Source organism: Passer domesticus, chromosome 4 (genome assembly GCF_036417665.1).
Source record: "Passer domesticus isolate bPasDom1 chromosome 4, bPasDom1.hap1, whole genome shotgun sequence".
In the NCBI taxonomy this organism is placed as follows: domain Eukaryota; kingdom Metazoa; phylum Chordata; class Aves; order Passeriformes; family Passeridae; genus Passer; species Passer domesticus.
Window position 1 is genome coordinate 30,561,837 of NC_087477.1, and position 8,362 is coordinate 30,570,198.

Here is an 8,362-nt window from a genome sequence, read left to right on the forward strand (position 1 = left end):
AAGGACTACAAAATAAATAATAATAAGGAAAAAAAGTAGCAACAGCATCTCTGAATCAGGATGCAATTCAGCAAATTGGTGGTCTGCAAAACCCAGGAAAAAAATTGTCTGGTCTAGAGAGAGAGAAGGGATCTTTCTCCTTATTTGGTGTAGCTACTCTTGCCAAAACACATGGGAAGGTTCCCAGTGCTCTCAGATCTATTCTGTGTGGGTATCTTAACTTGTAAGCATGCTGAAACAAGAGCCTTATACTTTGGTGTATCCATATGTGAAGATCAACTATAGATGGACTAAAAGATGAGTGGTAGGCCTAACATTTCAATGACAGTGAAAAGCAGGAAGGACCTGAGCTCTTAGCAGAAAGCTATCCTGTCAATATATTGTCTCACCTGAAAAGCAGACTTTTCACCCCTGTCACTCTGTATTTTAAAGGAAGCTTAAGTGTTAGCAAGCATCACTCTTCATCTGTAATCTGAAAAAAAAAAAGCAAACAGGCTGTTTTAAAAAAGAACACAATTACACACCAAGATGAGTAACCTGCTGTGATAGTGCACTTTGCCTTTTTTCTTTCCCTGAGGGTTTGTTGTTTTAAAATCTTTTACATATGTATGTTTATATTTAATATTTTCCACTCTAGAAATGACCCAGAAGATTTGATGTCAAACTGTTGAAGTTACATAAAGGGAAAAGAAAAAGAAATAAAATATCACCTATAATTGACCCAAATGAAACCATGCCCTGGGTGAAGTGCTACCCTGCTGCCTTCTGCATGTGCAGAGCTCCTTGCCTATGTGGGTCTCCTGTTTACAGGGCTGAAAGCTCACACGGGAGGGAGCAAAGATTGGGGTGGCATGAGAACCTAAACAGCTCTGAGGACTTTTGCTGGTTACTTTATATTGGCATGAAACCTCAGTTCGCCCCATTCCACTTCTGGATTACTCATTTCCAAACTATTTCTTGTACCCCGGTGCAATGGAGGATCGGTCTCAGAATTTTTAAAGTTCATTTGAAACTTTATGAGAAGGAAATCAAGACAAAGAGGAAGGAAATAGGATGGTGACATTTTGAACTGATGATTAACTCAGCAGAATTACAGTGGACCAGCTGACATTTTCTTACCGTGCTGTCTGGGAGACCTGCCAGTGTGGAATTATATTAGTCAATGTGTGAGCTGACAAGATGTGTGGTCTTGTGTTTGCAAGAGAGAACAAGATTTAGATTGCAGATAGAAGCCTTTGTCACCTTATTCCAATGTGAATCAAAAGATAAATGGGAGTCCTTTTATAAAGACCAATTAGTTTTTCTCCAATTAACACAGGAATTATTGTCATAAGCTTTGCAGAATAGTTGATACCATTATGAACATCTCCAGTTTTCTAGGAATCAAGTAATTAACAACAGTTGGTTTTAATAATCTGAGTCTGGAAGAGCCACAAATGCTGAAGCAAAAGAAATATTAGCTGTGAGTGGAGAGCAAAGAAACTGGTCCTCACTTTCACAGAAATATTATTTCTGTCTCAGTACCATCTAAGCCTATAAAAATCCCAGCAGCATAAAGTAAAAATTATAGGATCTGAAAATAATAGAACCAGGAGGGCCATCTAACTTCTCAGTAATTTTGCATTGCATATAGTAAGAGCAAGGCAGTCAAAATACTGACCCAGTGCAAATGCTGAATGAGAGAAATTTCTAGGGAAAAGCTGGTTCTCTGTAGGATCACACACTTTTTAAGAAAATAAGAATCACTATGCAGCTTCAAAATGAACTGAAATTGCAGTGAGAGTTAAGAGACGTGCAGATTAGCAGGGAGTCACCAATATATATCTAAAATCTCTATTTTCTGTTGTTAGTATTCCAAAGCTTGGAAAAAGAAGTATGATGTTTCAAGTATTTTTTTAATTTACTTGAAAGAGACTCATAATTTTCTTTTCACGAGCATGGCATATTGCTTTTTTAATATATATATATTTTGAATCCCTCAGCAGGAAAATAGGCAAAATTGAGAAAAGCTGCTGTTATTGAGGCTTACACTGCAAACTGCTCTGAAGGTTCTTGTGGAGAACAAGAAAGGTGTGGGTGTGAGGTCTGACAGCCTGGTGGCATTCAATATTCCATAGGCAACAGGGCCCCTTGGGTCTGAGTGCTATGGCTTTCAGTAAAGAGGATTTTCTGGAGGTATTTCTGCATTTGAAATGAGGAGAAAAATGTAAAATGTAAGTTGGGGAAATGGTGGGTAAGAATGAAATGAATGGCAAATACCTATAGCTCTCAGATATACAAATAGTCTGCAAAGTCAGTTTTGTTGCCAGGGACGATATAAAATCTTTTTTGTTTTCTCTCTTCTTTTGCAGCTTTTCATGGAATAGTCTGTCTTTTCCCTTTTTGTATTCTAAGAATAGACACATCTCAGGTTTTGACTGTGAGAAATTAGTTTTGAATACTTCTTTCTGTGGATAAAATGTTGTTTCTCTTGCTGTGGGAGTGTCTTTGATTTCATAAAGAATAGTTATCTGTGTCCTGTTGTTGATTCATTTCCTGAGGAAAAAATAATGAAAAAATATTGAAGCAGGTAGTTTGTGAATGCTCATGAGTCACAAGTGCAAAATACCTAAGGCTGGAAAGGACTTCTGAGCTTTGCCTACCTAGTTGGGTTTTGGTTATATTCTGGATTGGAGACTCCAAAACCTCTTTGGGCAGGCTGTTCCAGTATTTTATCACCCTGGCAATAAAATAGTATTTTCCTATGTTTAACTATGTTTCCATTTGTGTACAGTGCATCTTGTGCTGTCACTGAGTTCCATTGGGAAGAATCTGGCTCTGTCTCATTTTACCATCCTTCTCTCTGCTTCTGTCAGGTACACACACAATATCTCCTCTAAACTTTCACATCCCCATCCTCAGCAATCCAAATGTTCTCAGCATATTTCAATCATCTCCATTAGCCCTTTGCTGGACACACTCCAGTGTGTCTATATCTGCCTTGAAAGGCAACTTAAAAAATAATCTTTAATCTCTGAAAAGAATGACAAAAATACAGACTTCTAGAAACAGGTTTTGTAGCTACTAAGCCCAGGGCTGTCAGATACCTGGCCATCAAAACTGGAATTTGAAATTTGGAATGCATCAATAAATCATTATAAATCAGTAAATCACTTGACCTTATCTAAATCTCACTCCACAGATGGAAATTTATGCCTTTTCAGTAATATTGTTTCTACATGATACCTGATCATTTCTCAAGGAAGGGAGAAGGGATGGAAAAAGAAGAAAACCCCAAATCTGACCCCAAACTATGTTCTTATCAATGTGCTGCCTTTTAATTATGCTATTCCAATACTGAATGAGTGATACAGAATCCTTGTGTTGATATTTTCAGGCTCTTAAAAGATATAGAGATAATCCTGCAAGAGCTAAATAGCTGATAGTATGTTCACTGGAGAAAAGTGATATTCCACGGGCACATGAGCTATAGTAATATTGAAACATTCCGTGGAACTGAAGATTGGATTCTGAAAAGTGTGCAGCTTCCAGTGATTGCTGTAAACAACACCATTTTAAAAAGGCAGATTTTCAGAGGCATGGAAATGAGAGCTAAGCTTTATAGAGAATCTATTCTGGATGACTTCATTATTTGAACAGAAAAGAAGAGCTAGTAGTGATTTCACATTAACTAAACTATGTAAGCAAAATACAAATATTTGGATAGCATTTGAACACAAAATTCTTTTGCATTTTTCCTAGAGCTGAAGTGAAGTCAGGAAGTGCAGTTAGAATAGGGGAGTGAATGGATGCCAGCACACACAGACAGCAGTGGCAAGGCTGGCTCTCCAGCAGGAAGGCAGAGTGGGGAGTGCAGCTGAATGGAGAACATCACTGATACTGCCCTGAGAGGGGTAACCTGGCATTGGCTTGCTGAGAGGCAAAGCGAGGAAAAGAAGTGAGGCTGCTATTTATGGCCCAAAAGAATTAAATACTACAGGTGAGTCATATGACATGTTACCTGCACATTTGCAAACTACAAAAATGGCTGCAGTTCCCAGGCTTAGAGAAATCCTTGTCCCATAGCTCAGGGTGGGACTACTGCTGTCATTGATGCTAAGTACCACCCCTGTAACAGCATGGTGAGGGGTTTTGCCCTTGAAGTTCCCCACTATCCATGAAACCAGACTGTGTTGAGAATTCCTTTGTAAAATGAACTTGAGATGTGATGTCAGGTTCCTCAAGATGTCAAGCTTCCTCTTTCACAAAGCACCTTTCCCTCCCTCCCTCCCCAAAGGGTTTGGTGGTTTGGACCTTTCTTCCTTCGAACATCTGCCCCCACAATACATGGAATCAGTTGTTCAAACCTCTGATCCACCAAGGGACCTGAGACGGTGTGTGGGCCCTTCCTCCCACCCTAAAAGTGTATCTAAAAAATTGTTTGAGGGAGAAGAAACTGGTGGGGGAGATACAGCTCATGTTGAGCTGATAATATGGAGAGGAGCCAGCTGAAGTCCTGGAGGAACAGGCTGTGCTGTAATGTTAGCAGAGGGCTTGAAGTCAGCATAAAAAAGAGGTTTCTAAATGTGAAGAAAAGTAACAATATTTCAAGGACATACATGGGATTAATCTAGACTGATACAACAGCTCTTCTACAAAAGAATTGGCTCTAATCTATTTTAAATTACTACTAATAAAAAAGAGCTACCCCCCAGCTAGAGCTCTCCATGCTTAAGGTAAATTTTAGAGAAGTTGCAGGTACTTATTTCCTTGACTAAATTTCAATGGTTTGCAGGCTGTTGTAGGAAGGAGGGAAGAGAACTAAAGGTGAAAGCCATTACTGATTGATTCAATCCTGTTTCTTGCTAGAAAATGAAAAGCCTGTGCCTGAATGCCTGAATATAGGTAGAATCAAAACCAGGATAAAGAATCAACTGGCGGGAATGTCAAAGGTCCAAGGCTTTTCTATTCTTTTCCACACAGTCAATCTGGGAAAAAAAAAAAAAAAAAAGTCACACTAACGTTTACTTGAGGCTTTCTTGTTAGGCTGATTTTATTTGGAGTGTTTGTGTTTCTTTGGATTTATTCCTGCTCTCCTTTGTCACATGAGCATGCCCACCCAAATGGATCACTTTCAGGAAGATTTTGATCCAGTTCATAAAAGCATTTCCCCTCATAGTTCTGGGCTTTCTGTAATAGAGATTGAGCAGTAATCTCACCTTCAAGAAAAGCTTCATGTTCTCTTGTTTTAGCTAGTCACAGGAAATCATTGCCACTCAAGGAAATTAGGTAGCACACAATATATTGAAAACATTTTGGACATGTACTTTCCCCCCCGTGAGTTCTTGTCATTTTCTTGAAAGAAGTGTGGTTTGCAAGTTTCAGGAAGGTTTTCTTTGGGCAAGGTTTTATGGTACATTGGTCATTCTTTGGGGTTTTTTTTAGCGCTGGGATTTCTCTGCTCCTACTGCCTGATTAGCCAAAGGCAGCAATGTCCAGTGAAGGGACTGGCAGCTTGTTTTAGGGACAGCTAATGAGATCTCAGACTAGGCCCACTGAAGGCAGTGGGTCAGTCAGCATGGCTTGGGAGCAGGCTGTGATCATCACAATTTGTTTTGTTGCAATTGTTAAATGTCCCCACAAGGCCTGCAGGAAGATCATAACCTCCTTATTGTCGATGGACTTGCGTTTTATCCCGATCACTGGTATACGCAGATGGTTTTGAAGGAATAAGAAGATGTAAAATTCAGAGGGGTGTTTTCACTTCCCTCTGGTGAATGAATTATATTGGAAATTTGACTTTAATTGTGTGTTTCTTTGACATTCTTCCAAAAATAGTAACTTTCTGCCTTGTGAAGTCATGTGTGAACTAAATAAATGCTTTCCTGGGAGCCTCAGTTGCCATCTATGCTGGTAGCTAGGTATTAGGTAGTCATTTTGCAGCTAATGAAAGATAAATCAAAGTCACTGCAGGTGATTCATAGAGGGAATATTTCCATTCTGTTTAGACACAGGGAAATGATGTCTGATTAGCTGGCAGGTCTACATTTTTGTATTTTGGGAAGTTCAGGTCCAATGCAGGGCAGTTGCTTATTGTTATAGCTGAAATTAAAATGCAAGCACATTGAACTTAATATTCTCATTTGGAGCACAGAATGCAATAATCAGGGGTCATAAGCATGCTTCCCTTAAGGACAGTGTCAGAGCAAAACAAAACTCAGCTTTTTTGTGTCTCCTGGATGCAGGTGACTTGCTGCATACAATTTTGTTATCCAGCCACCCAGAAGAGAGTTATGCAGAAGAGTATAGGTATGGAAAGCACATGCTCCCCAGAACCATGGAGAATTTCCTGAAAATATGTGAATTAATTAATTGTAAATTTACCTAGTGTTTTTCTTGTGCAAAATTGTTGACAGATGGATTGCAAACAGCCAAATACTAAATTTTACTAAGGAAATTGAGGGCAGTGGTTATGGTCAGACCTGTATTCATTTGCTGCTCAGAAATGCTGTGTATGTTTTGTGCTTCATGGATTGTTTTTAAGGATTGATTTTAAGGTGGCACATGATGGAGCTTTGAGCAGTGTTCGGTTTCTTCCCCATCTCTGGCATTATTTGTGCAGTGCTGGTACCAGGTGCATCAAGCTGCCCTGCTTTGAAGGAGACACCTCTTGCTGCTTTTTGCACCCATGGCCCAGCAGCTCTGCCTGGGACAAAGGAAAGCATCCTCAGGAGCAGCACAGCTGGCATGGAAGGGTGGGGTGTTCAGCTGCCAAGCACAAGTAGTGTCCAAATATCACTTGTTGGGAACTAAACAGAGGTCAGTGGAATTATTTGGTGTAGCTGAAACAGGAATGAAGCTCCTGATTTATCTTCCACAAGCAGAGTGGCTTCAGCTCTATGGAGCAATTCCTCTTGCTGACTTCCACCCCATCCAGCTTTGGCAAAGCCCTCTTTGTTATTTTCTGTAGTGCTGCTACACAGAGTGTTAAACAATCCTTCTTAACATCTGGAAAGACTTTTTCTCTCACTATGTTAAGTAATAGTTTGGTTCTCAGTGAGAAGACACCTCTAAGTAGAATTTAAATAAACGAGCTTTCAGCTGGGACACGGTGGCCAAATCTAAGTGCTGGACTGAAGTGTATTTAATTCAATATTTGAGACGTCTTGTTGCCTCAGAGAGGCAAACCATGAACAATGTTGCCACAGCAACAGGAGTCTGACAATGTTTTGGATACTATTTTCAGCTAAGTGCATGTAAAATAACTGCAATTTTTTTTAAAAGCTGTAATAACCACTTTAAGTGCGTTTATGCCTGAAGAGGATTTTTTTACTTACGTATTCCTATCCAAGGAGTTAAGAAAATTGTTGTAAAATGCACATTACCAGCATATCTTACTATTTAAATGGTTAAAATGTATCAAAATAGTCTTTTGGCAGTCCTCAGTTTTATTTATTCTTTGTCTAATATCATGTAGTTAAAGTAATCTTTATTCATTTTTAACTACTGATAAAAAAGTACAAAAGATGAGAACTGTTAAACATCTTCCATAAAAATTGATTTCTAAATCTTGCTTCAGTCACATGTAAGAGAATAAAATGTGTGCCATTTACACAGTGTAATTTGGCATCCATAGCCACTAAGGAAGCAAAATTAGGTCAAGAATACAACATCCTCATTTCTAATCAAACTATTTATTTGAATGTATTAGTTCACTGCAGAGCTGATGATCTCCCTCATGGTTTTCACACCTACAGCTTCTTACAAATGGTGTGACTGCCTTTTTTTCAGGTGCAATAAAATTCTCTCTTGCCAGGGAGAGTAAAAACCCTGATTTTTAATATTCTAATATTAAATAAACCTGGGTTTCTTTGGTGTACTCAAAGACTTGCTTTATTTTCAATTTCCATTTGGCTGAAGAGGTAGTGAAGTTCAACAACGTATAGTGCTGGCTTTAGGTCTGAGCACCTGTGTCTGTGCAACAGCAGATGCAGGTGCAGATACCCAGCAGAAGGTGGGGATGGTGTGAGATCATTTTTCTGCTGGATTTGGAGAGTATTGCTGGACTGCTGAACAGTCTTCTGGACTGTTTAATCCAGGTGTTCTACAGTCCAGGTGGGATTGGAGCAGAGAGAGGCTGATTTTCCATGTGGTGCTTGACCATTGGTGTTACGTGTATGTGTTTAGGAGGGTCTTAGCATTTTACTTCACTGCATCTTTACAAACCCATCTTTATTGAGGAGGTGACTAGAAGGTAAGACCCCAGATTCCCACACATGGGTGGGTGAAGGCAGAAATATGTGTTGGAGTCAGGGTAGATGTCTCGGTGTGAGTATCTGGCCATTTCCATAAGCAGAGTTATGGTAGTCTGGAGATGTGTGTG

The 8,362-nt window shown here is 39.4% G+C and overlaps 1 long non-coding RNA gene across 1 annotated transcript in view; it reads left to right on the forward strand.

The window, feature by feature from the left end:
- Positions 1-1,505, forward strand: part of LOC135298840 (uncharacterized) — a 56,034-nt gene extending 54,529 nt beyond the window's left edge. The window contains exon 3 of the long non-coding RNA XR_010360913.1: positions 638-1,505. This is a non-coding gene — a long non-coding RNA (uncharacterized LOC135298840). The remainder of the gene's footprint in view (positions 1-637) is intronic.
- Positions 1,506-8,362: the final 6,857 nt, after the last annotated feature.